The sequence below is a fragment of the Thermobia domestica genome, chromosome 3, assembly GCF_964235325.1.
Source record: "Thermobia domestica chromosome 3, izTheDome1.hap1.1, whole genome shotgun sequence".
NCBI lineage: Eukaryota > Metazoa > Arthropoda > Insecta > Zygentoma > Lepismatidae > Thermobia > Thermobia domestica.
The window spans coordinates 38,138,053-38,161,086 of record NC_137456.1 but is presented as its reverse complement, the minus strand read 5'-3'; the positions used below and the strand labels follow the sequence as shown (position 1 = coordinate 38,161,086).

Here is a 23,034-nt window from a genome sequence, read left to right as displayed (position 1 = left end):
AAATAATGCTTGTAAATTGAGTGATCATTGTTAAGGATTTTTCAAATCTATTATTTAGATTTTATATAAGCCTATATTAGGTAAAGAAGAAATGTATCCACATTATTGAGAAAAAATGAAGGTTTATTTAGGGGAAAAAAATAAGATTATTCTTTAATTTGTATTTATATGCAAACTTTCAGTTCCACTGTTCTGCTGATCGTTGGATAAAAACGAAGCGCTATCCTGAAACTGGTACTGAATGCAATTCTAGTTACCAGTCTAGTAATTCTAATTAATAGTCTAATAATTCTAGTTACCAGTCTAGTAATCCTACTTATCAGTCTAGTAATTCTACTTATCAGTCTAGTAATTCTGGTTACCACTACAGTAATTCTAGTTACCAGTCTAGTAATTCTAGTTAATAGTCTAATAATTCTAGTTACCAGTCTAGTAATTCTACTTATCAGTCTAGTAATTCTACTTACCAGTCTAGTAATTGTGGTTGCCAGTCTAGTAATTCTAGTTAATAGTCTAATAATTGTAGTTACCAGTCTAGTAATTCTACTTACCAGTCTAGTAATTCTACTTACCAGTCTTGTAATTTTACTTACCAGTCTAGTAATTCTGGTTACCAGTCTAGTAATTCTAGTTAATAGTCTAATAATTCTACTTACCAGTCTAGTAATTCTACCTACCAGTCTAGTAATTCTGGTTACCAGTTTAGTAATTTTAGTTGTCAGTCTAGTAATTCTAGTTGCCAGTCTAGTAATTCTAGTTGCCATCTAGTAATTCTAGTTACCAGTCTAGAATTCTTGTGACCATTCTAGTAATTCTAGTTGCCATTCTGATATACATAGTCTAATACAATCAGTAACTAACCCTTTTGGTGCCACAAAGCAAGAAAAGGTTACGGCCGTTCAATTAAAGATGCTATTCTCCATAATTTCTAGACCTGAGTTCATTACTTATTAACTTAAAAAGATCTCCATTTGTTTTATGATTTTCATCAATACGGGGAAAATCAACCTTAGTTGACCTTAGTTAGTCAAATCCGTACCACAATGCATGCTAACCACTTGCCTATAAATAATGATACTAATAACCATAGTACTTCCATCTCACACAGAGAAAAAAGTTGTGGAACTTTGTTTTTAGACCTGACATAAATATCTTTAAAAAAATCCTTTAATACTTGAAATGTAGTTAACGTTCCGTGATGTAAACAGGCGCTTCGAGGAGGAGAAAGCCATGGAAGTTGCTTTTGACGGCGCCACACTTTTAGTTGGAAGAAGGAATTATATGAGAATAGAAGCCTTGAGTGCAATTTATCCTTGATCGTTATGCAACCAGAAATTCATAACTTCGATGCAGAGTAGTAGGCAGTGTAGGAGACTTACTATTCAATAAAACAAGATGAAAGAGCGCAACAGAAATCCTTTGCTTTTTCCTTCTTTCTTGAGCAGAAATCAGAGCACCATATTTGCTGGTAAAGCTACCTTATGGATTCATTTCGCATTTCGCTTGCTTTTAACATCTGATAAGGACAGAGAAACTAATAATGTCCAAATTTTGTTTAGGAGTACGCAGATTTTGATGATAATGGTCCTCAATTTGTATCAGTCTGCGCAAATTTTGCGGATCAGAACGCAACCACACCCCGTCAAGAAAATCTGCAAACAATTACATATGCTATAGCTAATTGTCGCAAACCAAACACAAATTTTATGTTGCGTTAATTCAAATTCGTACGTAATAAGGCCCCAATATCTGTTATTCCATTATATTATTATGACTTAAAAAATATAATAATAATAATAATAATAATAATAATAATAATAATAATAATAATAATAATAATAATAATATGTCCAAAGTTAAAACTATTCCATAGATCTCATTAAGCTGAACAAAATTATATGAGTAAGTGTAAATTATCATGCGTAGTTTTCGAAAAATCGAGAAAAACTTTTTTGTGAACCTAAAAATTAATGTTGTACGATAATCATAATTTTCCTGTCGCCATTGAGGCAGAGATGGGAGAAAAGTGAGAAGTAGGAAGAAGAAGAACACAACTGATCAATGGTTATCTTACAGTTACAATTTACTTTTAGAAAGAGCAATATTTAACAAGCTATACCTCCAACCTCTGTGAAATATTCTACTATTAACAGGCCGTAAACATTTTTAGATGTGAGCATTAATGTTTAGTAATCGCAAGTAAGTTGGCAAAAACGGAAAAAGAATAAAATGAAACGAAACGAAAAGTACTTCAATGTAAAAGTTAAAAATTTTAATTAATCACAGTTCACCCTTTAGCATACAACAAACCAAAGAAGTAGCATCATTTCAGATTTTTCTAGGAGGAAGAAGACACCAAGATTGTCCAGCAACACAAGAGTTCCACGCTTTCTACTAGTACGCAATTTATTAAAAAGCAAATGTTTTTAAACTCAGGAAACAATTGCTCCTGCCCTCTTGTAATGACGCCCCTGAGCCAAATGCTTGGGGAAAACAATGAGTATTTTATAATAGTCAGCGGCATATTTAGGGGGCTATCAGGCTCAATCCCACCCGAAATAAATTTGTTAGTTTTCGGCATTCCACGTACAACAATAAATACTTCTTAACATTTCCAAGAATTTCACTGACTTTCCATTTTGTTATTCGCTTTGTTCGAAAATAATACTGTATTTGTCAAATTTCATTCCATGTAAGAACTACGTTCTTTTTTTTCTTTCTTTCGCCCATTCTACTCTTCTGTTTCTTCTTCTTAGTTGCTACTTTCTTTCGTTTCTCCTATCATACTTTCGACCCTTGTTCGTTGTGATTCAAGTCAGTAACACCAAAATTAAGAGAAGCTAATAAACAAAACTGGTGTTCCACACCAACTTGAACGGATATCAACATAATATTTTAGTTATTATAGCTAAGGGATGTTTACTAGTGGTGAGCACAAAAACCGGTTTTTTACTTTCCGGTTTTTAGAACAACTAAAGCAGGTTTTTGAAAATGCCCAAAAAACTGTTTTCCGCTGAAACCGGTTTTCTCCAAAAAACGGTTCGGTTTTTCAACAAAACCGTTTTGTTTTCTTCAAAACCGGTTCCGATTTTCTTCAAAACCGATATTCACTTTTTCCAAACCTGGTTCTATCTCTGACCAGAATAGTGTTTCGTTGTTCTCCAGAAATCGATTCCTTTTCCACAGAAATAGTTTTATGGGTTTTCCAAAACAGTTTCGGTGAAAACCTTTATCTTATTAGATTGTATGATCTATAATGAGTTTGTGATTCTCAACTATATTATGTGATATGCGATTTGGATTTGGAGTTTTGTATTTCGCGTACCACAATTTGAGGAACTCTGCATTAGCAACTTAGAGAAACTAAAGTTGTTTCTTGTTTTTCAAAGATCCTCATCATCTCGTCATTATTATCACGTGCACTGAGAGAATCCAATATCCGGACTTCAGTATATTGTATAAATATACGGAATTCTTATGTTTACTACGGAAATCTGTATGGAACATACATTATCCATATGCTACATGTGTACTGCCCTTTTCTCTCTTAGGGTGTATAAGATCTAAAAGTCTTCTGTATATTACATACGTATATGAATGTTCCATACGTCAGCCATATGTTATATACGTCCATCTGTATGTGAGATCTTTACCTCCTATATACAGTTATTTCTTTCGTACGGAAAGTACATTTATTCGGAACATTTATACGGAAAGTACATTTATTCGGAACATTTACACGGAAACTACATTTATTCGGAACATTTACACGGAAAGTACATTTATTCGGAACATTTATACGGAAAGTACATATACGTTTTCAGTCATACGTTGGCTGCAGGGTGTTACATTGGGTTGTACATTAGGTCCAAGAACTACAGAATTTACGCATATAACCTACATTTTACGTAGGGAACATATGTATTTTTTCAGTATAGTTATTGCCTCAAATTTAAAACAGATTCGTCGTTTACTTTACTTCGCCAATCTGTTACTTTCGGCCTAGTCTGTTACGTGCAATTCTCTTCTTACTCGCCGTCTTTCAACTTCTATCATAAATATTTTTATTATCTTTTAATAAGAATTTTTCTTATCAAATAATAGCCTAACTATTTTATCTTAGAGAGAGCACGGATGGCTAAGTGGTAGAGCGCTTACCTCTGGTGCATCGTGTCCCTGATTCGATTCCCGGCCAATTAATTTGTGGTGAACAACATTGTGTCCGTGGGTTTTCTCGGGGTATTTCCATTTCCTCCCACTTTCTCGTTCCACTAATTTTCCATCGCCATTCACTTGCCTAATTATCCGTTCCCCTTAGCCTCAAAGTCATAATCGAGGGACGTTAAACTGATATATTTCATTTCATTTTTTTAGTTTATCTTTGTCGTTTAGATTATCTTAAGTATTCTGTTTGCTACCTGTGCTTAGCTAACACTTTATCATAAGTTTTAATTCCATTTTTGTATCCTTTCAAGCAACGGAAAAATAACATTTAATTTTTGTTTCTCTTCAGCTTGAAACACACCCGTAAATATCTAAGCTTGACGTATAAAGTTATATTTTTGTTTGTTCTTGAAAGTATATTAATAAAACCTTCTCTTTTCCTTTATTATTTGATAGCTACTTGTTTATTTTTATAAAATAAAACATAAGTAAGAAAAAATTAAGAGAAAGAGGGAAAGGAAGAGAAATTCATTGTTTTTTTAAAGTTATTTGCAGCATGAAAAAGTAACCTCACAATACAATGAAAAGTGGAAAAGTGTAAAAGAAAAAAAAAAATATGTAAGGGAAATCGAAGTTCATGCAAACACACACACACACACACACACACACACATGTTAGAGAAGACAGAGGAAGAGAGAGAAAGGGAAATATTTAAAGAGCTGGTGGTTTGAGAACACACCGAGCGGAAAATGGAGAAAGTAAAGAACTTGAGATGAGGATACTTGTCAGTCTTTTTTTTTCTTTATTTCTTTTCTTTTCTTTACATTTCTTCCTCCACTTGACTCATTCAACCGAATTTCAGCTTCAAGTTACCTTGTTATTCTCTTTATAAAATCTTTTACTTTCGGCAACGATAAGTGAACTTCAAATTACACAAGTAACTCCCACGGTTTCCATCACGACTCTGGAACTTACTAAAGAAATAATTAACACTTCTGACCAGAGTGTATACACTTATTTATTAAAACTAAATTACAATGTAACGGTTTCGACAACTTAAGGTTATCTTCATCAAACACTAACTGAAAGAGATACCATCAGAGCATAGAAATATATACTAAAAGTGAAAGTACTAAGATTCATTGTTTGTATGGGAAGCCACCTGCGTCTTACTTCCTCGGGTCTCATCTGTCGGCCACCTGTCCTGACTTAACTACCCTTTCACCTATGTTTTTCCCGTGTCGTGTCTTTTCGTCCCAAGTAACGTTTCGTCCCAATCCCATCACGTGTCGTATCGTTTCGTCCCAAGCAGCATTTCGTCTCAGTACCGTTTGAACACGAAGCTTATAGGTTTCGACCCGCCACCAGATCGAGTAGCGTTTCGTCCTGTACTTACACACACATACACATACACCCATTGATTACATTTACAGTGCGATAAAGTCCATTGTTAGCACCAGACAAGACTACGCACCCTCTTTTATTGCGTACCCTTCTTCTGTGATACTGAGCCATCCTTCCTCCACTTCTGCTGGCTTCAAAATGGCTAAGGCAGCACACATCTTGATAGAGTCCCATAATTCATTATATGCTATATACATATTTGTCAGGCCGATGTTTTGCACCTTATTATTACTAGCTGTGACGGATCTAGCCCGGGGCAGGGGGACCTAGCCACCCCCCAGTTTTCTTAGTGACAAAAAATAATTTAAGCTATTATTTACAATTTTTAACAGTTTATGGTACCTTTATCTTAGTCTGGATTCTGGCTGGCCCCCTCAGTTTCAACTTTCTATATCCGCCTCTGATTACTAGACAAATAAAAGACTTTTCAAGTGTGTCATTTAAGGTTGAACATAGCTAATTTTCGAAAAATTGCAATGTTTGAAGATACATAACATAAAATCCAGTGCAGATATTGTTAATTATATATATATATATATATATATATATATATATATATATATATATATATATATATATATATATACATCTTCCATCATTTTCGTGTAAGACATCACCTGTGTGTCGCTGGGACGATACTCTACTTACTAGTCTGTTCACTAATCAATGAAAATAACTCGAAACGCTACTACACCGGGACGAAATGCTACGGGATTTTGCCTTGGGACGAAACGTTACTCGGACGAAACACTACGAAACCGTTTTTCCTTTCCAAACACAGTTGTATTTAATATGGTTTTACTACTTTTAAACTATATCTAATAGATATCAAGGGAGTATTAAGAGAAAGTTTTTAAGGTAATTGGTTAATTATAAACAACAGATGGATTACAGATGTTTGGAAAGTATAAACATAGGTGGAAGGGTAATTAAGTCAGGTCAGGTGGCCGACAGATGAGGCCCAAGGAAGTTAGACTCTGGTGGCTTCCCATACAAACAATGAATCTTAGTACTTTCACTTTTAGTATATATTTCTATGCTCTGATAATATCTCTTTCTGTTAGTGTCTGTTTAAAATAATGTTAAGTTGTTGGTGTGTAGACTCTAGTCAGAAGTGTTTCTTATTCCTAAAATACACAAATTCAACTATCTGCTCGCAGTGCTTTTGAAATCCTATCTACTTCAAGTTGTATCCTAGCATGTACGAACAGCAGTGGCGTACTCAAAGGGAGTGGTTTCAGGCTTTAACACCCCCCCCCCCCTTGAAGAAGATAGTATGAAGAAAATTCTTAAACTTAACATTTACTATATTAAGGTATGTGGTTAAAAAGTTCTGAAACAATATGTATTTGTGAGTTTGAATTCCCCACTTTGATAAAAGTCTACGTACGCTACTAACGAATAGTAGAAAATTTTGATAGAATAATAATAGAAGTAGCAAGAGGGTTAGCAACACTACTTCCAAACAAAAAAAGAAAAGTTAGAAAAGAAGGAAAAGGAGAAAAAAGAGAAGATTTGTGGGAGACATGGCTAATGGTTGGAAGGAACCAGCGTAGGAAATTTTGGACGATGTCGTTATGAGTCGCTGTTTGACTCTAAACAAACACAACCAATTTCATTTGCATATTTACTTTCCGGGAGCTTCTTTTCCCCCTGTAGCGACATCCTTAACAACTTCATGATGAATTGTAGTCGAAAGAAGGGCTCTTTTTAAAAAGAAGAAGGAAAAAATACTCTTTGGTCTGAACTTCCTGCATTACCGTTGTTAGAAAGGGTTCTCAGGTAGATAAAAGGCATCTTCTGTCTTCTTTCGTCTCTCTAATCACCTCCTTCCTCTCAGCTTCTTTTTCCTAACCTTTTACAATTCCTCTCTGCTACTCTAGAGCCATCTATCTTTTCTTTTTTCACATTTAGCAATTCCCTTTTTGTTCGATGATCTTCTCTATTTCTTCTCTTAAATGGGAAAATGCTTTAAGTCTTTTCCCCTCGTATGTACGTGTGTGACGTTACATGCACCCTGAACAAAAATCGATTCTTGTTTACGTTTCAATTATATCCTATTCGTTTGTGATACACGATAAAAATGTCGTTAACGAAGTCGTTAGTTATAATATGTTATTTCCATTTTAGTTATCAGCAAAAAATCGTACCAAAGGGAAAAAAATAAATATCGAAAAAGAGGAAGGCATCCTAGTTGGAAAGAACCTCCAAATTAATTTAAAAAATGAAATACTTGAGAATTTCACTACATAAAAGTGCGCCTATGAATAAGAGCTAATCATCATAGTCATCATCATCATAGGTATTCTACCATTATTGGCAGGTCATTTGCTGCAACTGAGAAGCGTCCATGCTCCATAGGCTTCCGCTAACTTTGTCTTCACGTACGATTTTTCTGTTTTGATATTGTTCATTAATTGTAGTCTCCTTCGCTCCCTCCCTCTCTTATCTGTCTCCATACCCTCTAAAACGTCCCTCATGATACAGTTCGTTCTTAGCCAATGTCCCAACCAGTTTCTCTTCCTCTTCTTAATAATATCCAAAATGGTTCTTTTCTCCCCCACCATTTCTAACACCCTCTCATTCGTTTTCTGCTTGACTCACCTAATTCTCTCCACTCTTCTCTACACCCACATTTGGAAAGCTTTTAGTTGTTTCTCATCTCTTTTATGTAATGTTCATGTTTCTGCTGTATATAGTAAAATACTCCACATGAGACATTTTTTATGAGTCTTTCTCTTAATTCTTTATTCAAGGGTCCGACAAAATAGTGTTTTCTTTCTCCTGAAGGCTTCTTTCGCCATTCGTATCCTTGCTCTTATCATTCACATTTCATATCATCACCCAGATATCGAAAACTAGTCGCCTGTTCTATTTTCTCCCCTCTTACGTCTATACTTGACACCGACTCCTTCGTACCAATCACCATGGCTAAAAATAAATCATTATAGTTTTGAGAGCGTCAAACAAATTTAACTATACTTAATAATAAAAAAAATATTCTAATGAAGACTATAAGAGACAGAATGCAGGCCAGCAACAAATGCTATTACAAATATGAAAAATAATTCAAGGTACTATCTAGAGAAACAAAGTTAAGAATGTATATAACTCTAATAAGACCGGTAGTGACCTATGGGTAAGAAGTGTGGAAATTCGCACACAAGTCTACAGAGCAGCTGTTAACATTTCAAAGAAAAATTTTAAGGAGCATTTTGGGGCCAATTAAGAACGATGATGACTATGGATACTCGCATGATTTTCCTAATGGGGGCAAAATATCAATTCCAAGGGGGGAAGACAAAAGACAGTCACATACACGTGACGCTTAATACATTATACAGATATTTACACACATATCCTTAATAACTATAGTAAATATATTAAATACCATAGTATGTGAGAGAACACTATATGCTTTGATATGTATAGTGTGATCGAACACAATCTCTCATATTTTAAAGGCTAATAAAACAAAAAGTGCTGCAGATAAAAAATTGTTTATAAAAAGTATAGAATAGTATTGAAAACAGTTTATAATTACTTTGTTTTGATTTGAATTACTCTGTTCTGTTGTGTGTTGAAATGACACAATAATTGACAATACAACTACTGTCAATAATACCCAATAGAACCTTCCACTTTGATTGGCTGTACACTGAGAAAAAATTGTAGGTGACGTAGTTAAAAAGATAGGTTACATGCGTAATTCCTGTAGTTTTTGGACTTAACGTACAGCAGACTTATAACTAAAAACACATGTTTTATAATACTTTCTGTATAACTGCTCCATCCATAAGTACTTTCCGTATGAAACAATGTAGGCGGTCAGGATCTCACATACAAATGGACGTATGTAACATATAGCTGACGAAGGTAACATAAGTACAGTATACGCATGTGATATACTGAAAACTGTTAGATGTCAGACATTCTGCAACGACATGATGTAACATCTAAGGGCAGTGCCTATGTAGCATACGGATAACGTATGCTCCGTACTGATTTCTATAGTAAGCAAGAGGATACAGTATATTTGTACAATATACCGCTGTTCGGAGAACGGATTTTTCTCTGTGTAGCACTGTCAATGCAGGGGCAAGAGGAGTGAGGGTTGTCACGTCCACTCATCACTCTTCTGCTGTTCAGTGTGACCTCTGCTAGTACTTTCGTACTAGATCTAGTACCTTTTATAATATTTTAGTGTTTAGTACGTTCACCAACAAATCTAGTACTTTTCTCGTTCTCTTCTTTTCTCATAAATATATTTAGGAGGGAAGAAAGGAATCTTATGAAAATTTGGCAATGTACGAAAATTTAACTGCTCTTGGTAACTTTTTCTGCCTTTCTTTCAACAGTGGCATTTACAAGAGCGGAAGTGGAACAAAGGTGCCGTCCGGTGGCCTCCAAATAATAAATGACGATAGTAAACAATACATATTTGGTGATCTGTTGTTTAAACAGTAAGCTATTAAGGAATTAAAACTCGATTTTTTCAGTAAGCCCATGTTATGATATTTCTTGTTTTCTCCCTACATCCTCTATATTCGTCATACTTGTGTTACTTTAGTGGTTTTACAGTGAGTTCTAAAACGACAATTAAGTAGGGATTCCGCCAAGATTTTTAGTTTGGGGGTGTAAAGTGAAAATTGGGAGGGTGTAAGTGGTTTGTACGGTCTGTATCGAATTTTGACTGTAAAAAATTTAAAGTTGGGGATTCTTTCAAGAATGTAGGGGTCACACTCCCACCGACAGGGGAGGTAGAGCTGCCGGAAACCTTCTAATAAGATATTAATATCGTAAAATATCATAAATAGGTTGAAACGGGAGAAAATGAAATTTTAGTACTTTTTCCCCAGATCTAGTACTTTTTTTCTGTATAAGTTAGTACGAAATATTTTTGCTGGGTGGTCACACTGCTGCTGTTTTCAGTCGGCATTATGGTTTGGTCTAGAGCTCATCGCGTGTATGCAGTCGAAATGTCTTTAAAAAGCAGCAATTCTGTGATTACTGTACAAAGAGCGTCTAGCTTCAAGTTTGCTATTCCGTGTACGGCTAATTTGCAGTGGATCGAGAATTTCCGAACAAAGGGCTCAGCGTTGAAAAGTTAATCTAGCCGACCTAAAAGTGCTCGTATATCTTAGAATATTGAGCGGTTACAAACTGTGGCCTTCAGAAATCGTCTTCAAAGTGTATTGTCAATTGTTTCGTTTCAAATCAGAGCAAAACGATTACAAGCCCTTTTATATTTTTGAATAAACACACATTTCTACCTGCAATATCTTTTGTTTTATTAGCCTTTAAAATGTGGAAGGTCATTTAGATAACCCTGTATTTCGAGGAAGTGAACACCGTTCGAAAATCCAGGGGAACAACTGCTCCTTGCTCCCCGCTGCGGGTGACTGATGATGATATATGTATAGACAAAGATATAACCATGAAATAGACCAGCTAATGAACAATAGAAACAATGTAATTGCGCGTAGCAAAATTACAAAGAATTAGGTGGATAGGACATATCATACAAATGAACGATACGAGAATCCCAAATCAGATGATCAGCCAAAATATTATCAGAAGAAAGAGAGCGAGAGGACGATCAAAGAGAAGATGGGTAGAAGACATCGGGGAAGACTAACGAGTAATGGATGGAAAGACAGATAGGGACAGGCTCCAATGAAAAGATATTTTTAAGGATACCCTGATCGGCAATAGACTGTAGCGCAAAAGAAGAAGAAGAAATTTTTGTCAGAACCATTATATTATAAGTATGAATCTCTTTTACATGTTTTCCGTATTAAGTTTATTTAGCAATGGCATGTAAATTTCTTTATTGCGTAAAAAAGATTCCTCCATGATTGAATTTCTCTCCATCAAATCTTCATTATGACTACATACTACACTTACAGCATAGATAATCAACTGTCTCATCATTTACTCATATTAACGTTTAATAATTTGTTTGTTCTATGTACTCGGATTATTGAAAAAGAAGGAGCAGATTTAAAATATTTATTTCTAATGAACGACAATAGACTGAGACATATACGATACATCACTGGATAGAGAAAAGTTAAAAGTTTTAACCATAGGCGTAGCCACGGGGAGGGCTGCTTTATCAAAGAGAACTAAAGACAAATATTTCAATAAGAGAAAAAATAAGCGGCATCTTTCTTTTTCCAAGGCAAAATTATTAAAAGTACAGATTATTCGAAATATTGAACTTGTCGAATATACCCTTTAATTGCACCTCCCTTCTTTAAATTACTCCAAAGTCCAGATTAAATCTATTTTCGGCTGTATCTCAGATTGCTTCTCAATGCTGTGCAATCCTTGAAAAATTCGTCTCAATTCATGGAATTTTACAACGAAGATAAGATCTTTGATGGTTTGAATATTTCAATTCCTCCAATGAAGGGACGCAAAATTGCAATCTTAACAAACCAGTCAGCTCGCAGTATTTGTATGAAACAAAGAGGAGATGAGAATTTCATGTTCTTATCCTCCTTTAGACTCAGTAGTTTGTGCTATTGATGAGATATTTAGTCAAGAAACTATTGAGGTTATCAGTGCCATGGAAAATCTGCTTGACTTGAATGTAAAAGATGAAGAAATAACTCTCTTAGCTAGAACATTCAAATTGTGAAAAGACGAGTTGGAAGCAGAAGTAATACTTCTGAAAGGAAAATCGTCTGTACCTAAGGGAAGTTCTGTTACGCTACAGGAATGGTTTCAGTGGTTGGAGAAAGAAGATAGAAAGAAGCCATTTACTGCATTTTACATAGAAGCAGGATAGATTGGAAACCCTGCTCTTGTTGTTCGTGGAACAAGAAAGAGCTTCGTCTATTAGTGTAAATGAAGTTATTGATGAATTTAAGAACAGACGTCTCTTGTTATACATTATGCGCATTTTGATGTATTTGTTTCTAATATTTATGAACATTTATGTGTGTGTGTGTGTAATTTCTACTACATTTTGCTTTTTTCTACTCCATAGCTATATCCAGAAATTTTCAACGCTGTCATTTAGTGAATTTATATTCCTTTAAAAACATTAGTGCAGTTAAAGTGCCAAGTGATTGAATTGCAAGGTTACAAAGGTACTTACTCGTATTAAAAAGGCATAAAATCTAATTTGTTTTCTCTGGTGCTTGGGGTCCCGGGTTCGATCCCAGCCCCCGCCAAGTGAACTTTGTGGTGGACAAACACCGTGTGCATGGGTTTTCTCGGGGTTCTCCCGTTTCCTCCCACTTTCTTCATTCCACCATTTCATTCATCACTCATCATCACCGTCTCCTTTAGCCTAACCGGCATAACCGTGGGACGTAAAACTCAAAGATTTCATTTCATTTCATTTCTAATTTGTTTTCTTTGTGCACACCCAAATATAAACTTCTAGCTACGCCTATGGTTTTAACCCCTCCCCCTCTCACCTATTAGTTCCATTTAATGCCTACAGTGGCGCTGTGGTTTGTTTAGCAGAAACATCTTGGGTTGAGATTAGTTTGTTGATAGTGATTGCAAATGGAAGTTAGTTGTGTTTAAGGTCTGTTCTGGAATATATTTATCAGTTCTGCTAAGTTCATCAGAAGTAAGGTATCTTTTATAACTGAAGTATAATTAACAAAGCTCAAAAGAAGAAGTATTGGACTGACTTTAGTGTAGAAAATCGATTAAATAAAACAATTTGGAAAAATATCTTAAGTGAAACAGCACTTCTTATTTTGTCAGTGATTGAACTTGTTTCATCAGCTTGCTTATTAGTAAATTTTGAACATTAATGTAAGTTGAACCCTTATTTTGGCTTAGAGGATTCTTCAAAATTAAGTTAGAATTAAATGAAACGTTTCGGCAGTTTTAATATTACAGTTCAAATTACTTTACTGGCAGAAGAAGTTGAAATTTTGAAAGCATGGCAAAGACAATTGACATGTTTTATGGCTATTTTGTTTTGGTCCCTCCTTCCACAGAGTAAAATGCCTATTTTCGAACAGTGCACAATATTTTACTACTTATCTAAATTATTAATATTTTGGCAAAATGAAATATTCTTGGTGAACAAAAAGGTAATTTTGGTCTTTAATTCAATGACTTTAAATTCATAGTAGCGACAGAATTCTTCAATTCGATTTTGTTCTGTAAAATATTACTCATTCACACAGATAGTCACAGCACATTAATATCAATGGAACAAGTACAGTTTAATGGATGCTTTTATTTTTATTTAAAACGATTCTTTGCTGGCGATTTAAAACGATACAAAATTAATGATCACAAATATTTAGATCTAATTACCTTCCTGTTTTGATTCTGGTACAAATGCATGCTCAGTGGTCCAGGAAAATTTGATTAAATTGTGTTTTGATAATATTTGCATTTAATTATGAATTACGAAATGTGAATTATTGAACAGAATAACACAAGAAATTTCTATTTACGTAGAGGCCAATATTACAGTAAGGAAGTGTTGTTCGTTGTAATAGTGTATAAAGGATATTATTATAACTTGGATTTCATATATATATATATATATATATATATATATATATATATATATATATATATGTGTGTGTGTGTGTGTGTGTGTGTGTGTGTGTGTGTGTAGATAGATAGATAGACCTTATGCATGTATGTATATACAATATCTTGACATTGCATGTACAGAAAATAACGACTTCGTATTTCATGCAAACACCTAAGCACAACTTTGTAATAACATTCGAAATTTATTTTATTAAAAATTTGAAAATTGCAACGTTATGGAAAATCGATTACAGCGGCGATAACTATTACAAAAATTGTGAATTAATTCAAATCAGCTGTCACTAGATATTCATTATGGATTTTTTCAATTTCTTTTTAAAAATGTCCATAGGTTTGCTGTGAATAAAGATTAAACTAATCAATGCACAAATTTATTTCTGTTCTTAGCTAGATAGTTTCCTTACATTTCAAAAGTCGTTTCACAAGAATTCCTCAATGTATTTTTATTATGAGAAACTATGTTTTTTTTAGTACACTAGAGCGTCGATTATCCGAACGTCGGTCAACCGAACGACCGCTTAACCGAACTGTGTACTCGCTCGCACCTGTTACTCTCCCACCCTACCGTCCATCATCCCCCTCACTCCCAAACCAAGTTTCCTACAGTAGTCGCCGCACTGAGCCACCGCTGGCGGAACATTGCTTCTAATGGGGCCTTCATAAGGCGCTGCTGACCGGCCAAGCCGCCAGTCGCTGTGTTTCAACAATCAGCACACTTCTTTTTATGAATAAATTTACTGTACAGTATTTCTTTTTGGCAAATAAACATGTACAGTTCGATTATCCGAACAAACCAGTTTTCCGAACACCCATGTCCCCCAATTACTTCGGATAATCGACGCTCTACTGTAGTAATAATGCAATAGGGGCTTCAAGTGTTCAAAGACGAACATTTCTGAATTACAGAATTTTTGACAGAAGATTACCGTTGCAAAATAATAAATATTAATTTCTAAGTAAAATTTCGTTTTGGGGATTTGTATAGATATACCTAACTGCTGCTAAAGTGGCGACTCAGTTTACATAAATTATTACATTTTATTTTTATTATCAATACATATACGTTTTTAAATAGTAAGTACAAGGATTACAACCTATATCACAGGGTTTTGTTATAAATAATTGCTGTAAAGTGTGGTTTAATGTAAATATAAATGATGATGGGTGCATTTCAATCCTCCTCTCCTCATAAAATCACTTAAGTAACTGTCAATTCTTACAATAATGATATATGATCAATAATAGTGACTCAAATGTAAAAGCCATGTTTCGTTTGCTAATTTGTCTTGGTCAGTCGCTGAAATTCTACCATCCACTGATAGAATGTAGGCGTTAGAGATAGATATATGAATCATAAACCTTTTGTCGTTTTCTGCAAGTAGAGAAAAGATATCTTCTTCCTGTTGGAAGCTTCCCTGCTGAGGGGAAGACCATTTGCTTTTTCTTTTGTGTGCAAGACGAGACATGTTGGACGGTTGCCAGTCCCATTGAGGTAATAGCACGGCGAGAGGTCACCGAAGCGTAATGAATCTAAAGCTCTTCCCCATACCATTGCCCACACTTCTTCATCAAGTCGGATGAGCTGTTATCGACAGTGCTGCCACAAGTATACAACACGAACAATTACTTTTCTTAAGTTGTAGACGTGGATATGGATGGTGCAAAAACATGTCATACGTTATATACGGATCTTGTTATTTACTTATGTCTCTGTGCTTTTTATGGTAGACACGTATACCAAACTGTAGTAGTTTAAGCAATAAATTACCTATGTGAGGTAAATACCCAAAGGTTCACTACTGCAGAATATCCCACCATTGGATGTTATCCTGTATGTATAACAGTTTTTGTCTACTAGACAGTACTTTTTTTAAGACTCACTCGTTCCGTGTGATCACTACTCTTAGGAATAGTCCATTGTATCTGTTGGGAAATTTTTAATTAAATGCAAATGTACAATCTTCAAAAGTAGAACAAAGCGTGTATATTATCGAGGGTATACGGCGGTATACCCTATACAGAGTCTGCTTAGTCATTAGAGTATGCCTTCTGCTTCAAGGCGTACGGTACTTTTGTTTCGTTTATATTTATTTATTTACTTAATTAGGTCATGACTCCAGTGATAAGTGACTGTATCACTTTCTTTTCTATCCTATGCTTAGCTATTGTTTAAGTATGTTGCAATATTGTTTCATATTAGAAGCATCCCGTATAGTAAACAAAACCATGCGTTTCGGCACTAGCACTAGCAAGCAGCCGACGAATGCCGTCACCACCGATGAAATACGAAGATGTACGAAGAGGTTCTCTCAACAGGCTCCGCCTCTAAAGACTGGCGATATAAACGTACAACTCAAGGCAGAAGACATCAGTTGTTAACTGATCATCTACTACCTATCTCTTCAAGCTGCAACGGGCGGAAGAAACTCTTCTAACCCTATCTCTGAGCTGCAACGGGCAAAAAATATTCTTACCTATCTCCGAGCTGCAACGGGCAGGAGATCTTAATCTTCTCTCTGTGCTGCAACGGACAGGGTCATTTCGATCGAGCAAACCTCTGAGTTGCAATGGAAGGAGGTCCAATCATACTTAACTTAGAGGAAAGAACTTCCAAGAGACAAATAGAAAATTACGTATTTGTAATCTTGTATACAAACTGTATAAATATCTTTTATAATAAAAAGGTGAGGAAAAAGACCGTGTATACTTACTGTATTTAATATTATAATTTTGATCGTACGAAAAACTTTATTTTCCTTATTACTATGCGATCACAAAAAAGAGAGAGAGAGAAAGAAAGAAAACATGGAAAGATTACGTCATCTCTGTCCAAATTCGTGTTGTTTTGATCAGTAAATATCTGTACGGGAGATACGCTTGTGTCCACCCTACTCTGCACCACAATTCTTTTAATACTTTCTGGTATATCAAACGTGATTTTCTCTGTTTCTTCTCACAGTGGGTTGGTTCCTTCTGTATATCCACACTCACCTGTGTTAATAATGGAGTTATTTATCTGAGGAATATCATCAAGAAAATAGAAAGTGCTTTTAGACTATAAAACAGTATAGGAGCCTTTATATGTTAATGAAATACTTAACACAGTGCATGTGTTCTACATTGTTCATGTTAAAAGAATATATTACCACATATCTGTTACACCAAACATTGAAGTTACAAAATATAACAAGTAAAGGTAATATCACAGCATTTTTTAAATTAACACCTGACAATCGGCAGTTCTAGATATGACCTAAAAATTCCCTATAAGTGTTAGTACCAAACTAGCTCTATTTAGAATCATTTTAACAAAAGACAGAGTTTGCTCTGATCATTTATATTTTGAATAGCAATTACTGAACATTTTGTTCGTACGTGATTGAAAACGGGGCATTCAGGCGTCCCGTTTGAAGATATATATATATAAAAAAAACGAGACAATGGTTGGGAAAGGAGACTGCATCGGCTAAAACGGGAGTCTGGTCACCTTATATTGCAGTAATGTTTGAAGTTAATTTTAATCACAGGATTACTTTTTAACTATAACAGTTTTGCTTTTTCTTAAAGAAAGATTTTGTTCCAATGATGGAAACATGTTCTCGTTGCTATACCAATCAATCAAAAATTACAGTGTTAGAACTGATGTTGAATATCGCAGAACACTGTTTCGCAGAAAGGGGTTCAAACTGTTTTTCCACGCTCAGTGTTGCAAAGTTTCGAAGATTAGAAGAATAACCAAATGCGCGTGTTCCTGTTTCGTAGAATGATAAATTTATTTTTAACATAAGTTTGTGGAAAGCCTGTACTGCATCAGAAGTACGCCGAAATTGATTCCATCGTAATATTGTAATCACATATACAAATTGTAACAAACAAATTATTTCATAGGGGGCCGCGGTGGCTCAGTGGTAGAGCGTTCACCTCTGGTGCATGGGGTCCTGGGTTCAAACCCTGCTCCCGCCAAGTGAACTTTGTGGTGAACAAACACCGTGTGCGTGGGTTTTCTCGGGGTTCTCCCGTTTCCTCCCACTTTCTTCATTCCACCATTTCATTCATTATTCGTCATCACCGTCTCCTTTAGCCTAGCCGGCATAACCGCGGGACGTAAAACTCAAAAATTTTATTTCAAATTATTTCATAAATTATTGAGAAAGTCAAGGTGGCTGGTACATCAGCACACCGTAAAGTGAAAGGGGATTTCTGTAAAGTGAAAGGAAATTGTTCTACAAGAAAAGACAACAAGAGAACGTTCTTTAGAAAATATATTTGCTGATAACAAATTATACTACAAATGTATACATTATAGTGTGAACAGTATATTGGAACGGAAATGCGATAAGTCAAGTTTATGAAGGAGTTACAATTGTTTTCATATTGGTTACCCATAGATATTTCCCTTCTAGGATGCAATCATCACTGAAGAAGGTTTAGTAATTGAACATCAACGTCACAAAATGTTTATGATGCACTTGAAGTGCCTACAAGTTGTTCGTTCTGTTCTTTTCTGTGATAATGGTATGCAACGAAAAAAAAAATGTTCAACACATAAGACAGATGAACAATAACTACACCTGATAAAAACAAGAATCTCATGTTCGCAAAGCACAACTACCTGTAATTGCAATGTAGTTTGCTTGGTAGTACCAGTTTACTGCATTTGTAAATACATATTACACATTATATCAACTATGGCATTATTATGAAGATTGAACACGTCATATTGACCCATCAACACCTATTACATGTTGTCTCTGACAAAAAATCACGTAGTGCTACAATTATATTTCTCTCTGTTTTTTCAGTTACACTGATCCCACTCATAGCGCTCCATACCCTCCATCTGCTCGAGTGTCATGAGATACACTTTGCTTATCTTGTACCTAAATCACTCTACCAGAAGTGCAGCAATAATGCAATCCCATAACAGACATCACCAACAGACTTTTGCGTCTATTTGCGTTCAAATTGATGCATCGTATGACCCTCTCCTCATTTACACCAATCGCATCAGCTTCAACATGGCCTCTTTGCAGATGGCGGATATTTTTTTTATCACTTTTAACAGATCATATCTACCATCTCTTATTCATGTATGCTCATTTCGTGTCATTACAATGACCAGTTTTAAAGAAAAACGTGCATTTTCTTACTATCTCCTTAATGTACTGACGTTTCATTTCTGTTCATTCTCGAGCCCTAGTATCCCAACGTCTTGGACACTGCTCTGCAACTACAATTTTGGCTGTGCAAATTTCCCGAGGCACACTCTCTATATACAAAGTTTCATGAAGATCGGGCTCTGATTGATACCTAGGGTTCCTTGTAAGCGAAAACTGTATTTACTCGTAGAATGTAAATAGAATCACTACATATTATTGGCAACCTCCACAATTAAGTTTGTCTGTGGTTGGTTGTGAAAGATTTCTTTGAACATGATTCTCAGTTTACGAAAGAAATAAGCTTATCACAAGAATGTCTAAAAAGTATGAATAGCTATTTGAAAAAACATTTCGTTATACTTCTTCACTTCTTCACTTCTAAGATAATCTGTAACAAAAGGAACTTGTGAGAATTACATTCAAGTTAATCCTTCCATGACGCATATTCGCAATTTCCACTTACGTCATTGCAAGACTTGGTTTCCGTTACTGTTTGAGGTAAAAAAAAAAAAAAAAAAAAAAAGTTATTTCAATATATATATATATATATGCAAGAAAGAAACTTGGCATTTTTAGTTAACAAGTTTCGAAGCGGCAGCTTCTTTTTTTCAAATCCTCATCACTAGTTCCGTTTCCAAGGGAGTTGTTCTTTTTTCTTTCTTTCAAGCTGACCAATCACATCATTCAAGCGTAAAGTTTGAGTTTCTATAGTAACGGTTGACGCCAAGATTCACGATGGGAACAATTTTCTTTCTTAAGTAGTAGAAAGCTTTTTTTTTTATTATTCTTTTTTCTCTGCTCATTGACATCAAAGGGAACGAAACAAAAAGAAAAGAAAGAAAAGAACAGTGCCATTGGAAAATTCAGGTTCTTGCAAAAGACATTAATTATCTTCCTTGAACTTGATGACGGCAGCAGAATATCTTTATGTGGGTTGCATATATAGAAAGAAGCTAGGAGAACCATAGAACCAGATCTTTCACGGTTCTTAACGCACAGAAATACAATCGCTTTCTATGTTCACTTTTGGTCCGAAATCTCACTCGTAGGCGGGATGCAATAGAACGAAGACCCAGTTGTGTCCTTTTCAGCGGCGGATGTTGAGGAAAGTCACTCGGTAAGAAAATTAAATTGTATTCCCACAAGGTAAGGGAAGATATTGTACTTTATCTTGTATACAACTTTTTGAAGCTCTTTTCCCTTAGCTTATAACGATAAAAGTAAATGATTAACGATATGATTTACCTGTAGAGCTGCCAGTGCTGCTTTTCAACTTTCGTTCAGATCTATGATGCAGTCACTCCAGTTTTTCAGAACTACAGAGGGTGTTTAAAAAATAGTAACCTATCGTGTAAGGTGGAACAAAAAATCTAGTATCACTCGTTAGTTTCTCGGAATGAAATAAGAAGACTAAAATTGTTTGTTGTGAATTTAGCGACGTACTGCAACAATAAACAGCATTCAGCTCTCCTCCCTAGTTTTATGGCTAATTCGTGTGACTTTGTGTACGAGGCCTCGGGTTCGGTTCCTGATGCTAAAGCATCACGCGCTCTGCAGTGGTTCAGATCTCAGGTTAAACTGCAGGTTTCGTCCTATATAGCCACGCTGTTGACAATCAAAGTAAATAAAAAAAACAATCAATCATTCGACTTAGGGTATCAGCCCAACATACACACACGTATTACTTCGTGAAAACTGCGTCAACTCTTCTGCTATCCAGTTAATTGTATGTTTCAACATGTCAGAACATGCAAGAGCAACGTGGGCATCTGTGGAATTGTCACACGTTTTACATATTCAGTATAGCAGCAACTGATTTCAAACAGTAAACTCTAGACATTTTGAAAATCCACAAATCATATGTTGATTTATGACTATGTGTTTAACCCGAGGCCTCGATATTAAGCCCCAATTTTTTTTAAAAAAAATGAAAAATTATTCAAGTTTATTGATCTGTGACACATGTGTAAGGCGTTATTTGAAAGTCTGGTTCATTATATCATAAAGATAATGATGAATAAATCATGAATCGAAGAATCAAATAGAAGATTTCTATGTAAAGTATACGATTCTCTTAAAAACCCATTGTTAACAATGCGGTTATTAAAATATTTTACTCTTTCATTAGGAAAATTTGTTTCAGATTCATTTTGTATAACTCCAACTGTAAAATCTTATTGCAGTCCGACCCCATTGTATTGCATGACTTTTTCATATCACATATTTCTGTTTTATTTCTCTACCCACAAATTTGGATGACACTAAGTTTGGCTATGTTAATACTTCTAAATATCTGAATAAATTCTTCTCTTTTTTCTTTCTTCTCTTTTCCATGGGGCTATGTTTTTCTATCCACCACGTATTTTGACCATCATTTCCTTGATTGTGTACATTTAAAAGAAAAAAAATTGTCCCAAAGTTCTCTCAGATGAGCATCAAAGAACGATTTCTCTTTTTCACACGTCCAAATAGCAAAGAAAAGTGAAAAAGAGAGAGAAAGATAGAAGAAAACTGCCATCAATGCCCAACAAGAAAATGACTTTTTGGTTGTTCAAGTCGAGAGAGAGAAAAGATATCAACTTTAAGGTTTGTTTGAGTCCATTCTAGCGAACACCGTTAGTTTCTCGAAAGTTTTGTGGCAGTTAGAGAGAAAGTAATCAAACACTGTGTGCCCTCTGATTTTCCTTCCCACATTTAAGAAGTCTCAGCTACCATTTTCAGAAAAAAGGCAAAAAAACACTCTTATGGCGAAAGATAGAAATAAATCTGATGGGGGGAGGGAACAGTGGAAGAGCGTAGTCATAAGATTTCGTAAGATGAAGTTCTCTTTCAGAAACAGTCTGTGCGATTTTATTTACATCAACACTCGTTTTACCAAGTTTGGCAGTTAGAGAAGGACGTCACACATACCGCGTAATACAGCTGAACTAAAATTGATTTATTTATGTTCTTCCGAAACTGCGAAGAGATAAGTATCGCTCTGTCGCAAACAATAAACATCGATTTTTTTATATAAAGTTCAAAGACATATAAACTTGTCACATCCATGTGTGACGGACTATTCCATTAAGGTTATTTTCCTTTTTTCTTTTCTTTTTCTTTTTCTTTTATTTTTTTACGTATTTTCCTCCGCTGAAATAACACTATAGGAATTGAAATTTCTGACACTCTCAACTTTTATCTTTATTTCCAAACTATATGTGGAAAAAGTTCAGCCATTAAAACGTAAGCATTTTGTGGTGCAAGTTTGAAACGTGACCTGAAATGTCGAAGTGAAGACGGTGCAATACAAACTTAGAACTTTTCTGATTGTGTAAAATGGAATCCAAAAACTACCAGTGAGAAGTAATATACCCATTTTTCACTAATGTGACTCTCAAATTATTTTTTTAGTAGCGACAATAACCCGTTTAGCTAAGGAAAAATTAATATGTTCCATTAGTCAGTCACTTTTTGCTATTACTGAAGCATTCTCTGATAATAGCCATTTTTGATCACTTTTATATAAATATCTCACCCCTCCTCAAGTTACGGGGCTAAATTTTGATTTAAATGGCATCGGAAGTGTCATTGTTCATCTCAGCGATCCCCAAAAACTTATAAATTCACCACTAATATTAGTCATTTTCGATCATTTGTATGTCCTCCTCCCCTAAGTTGCACCGTCAAAATGAAATTATAAAAATCATCCGAGGTCCGAACCTCATCTATGTTGAAAATTTGATTGAGATCGGTCGGGTGGTTAAAGAGTTATACAGTCACA

At 35.0% G+C, this 23,034-nt stretch overlaps 1 protein-coding gene across 1 annotated transcript in view; it reads left to right on the top strand.

The window, feature by feature from the left end:
* The window catches only part of LOC145680298 (uncharacterized), a 505,146-nt gene that overhangs the window by 434,323 nt on the left and 47,789 nt on the right, over positions 1-23,034 (top strand). The window lies entirely within an intron of this gene.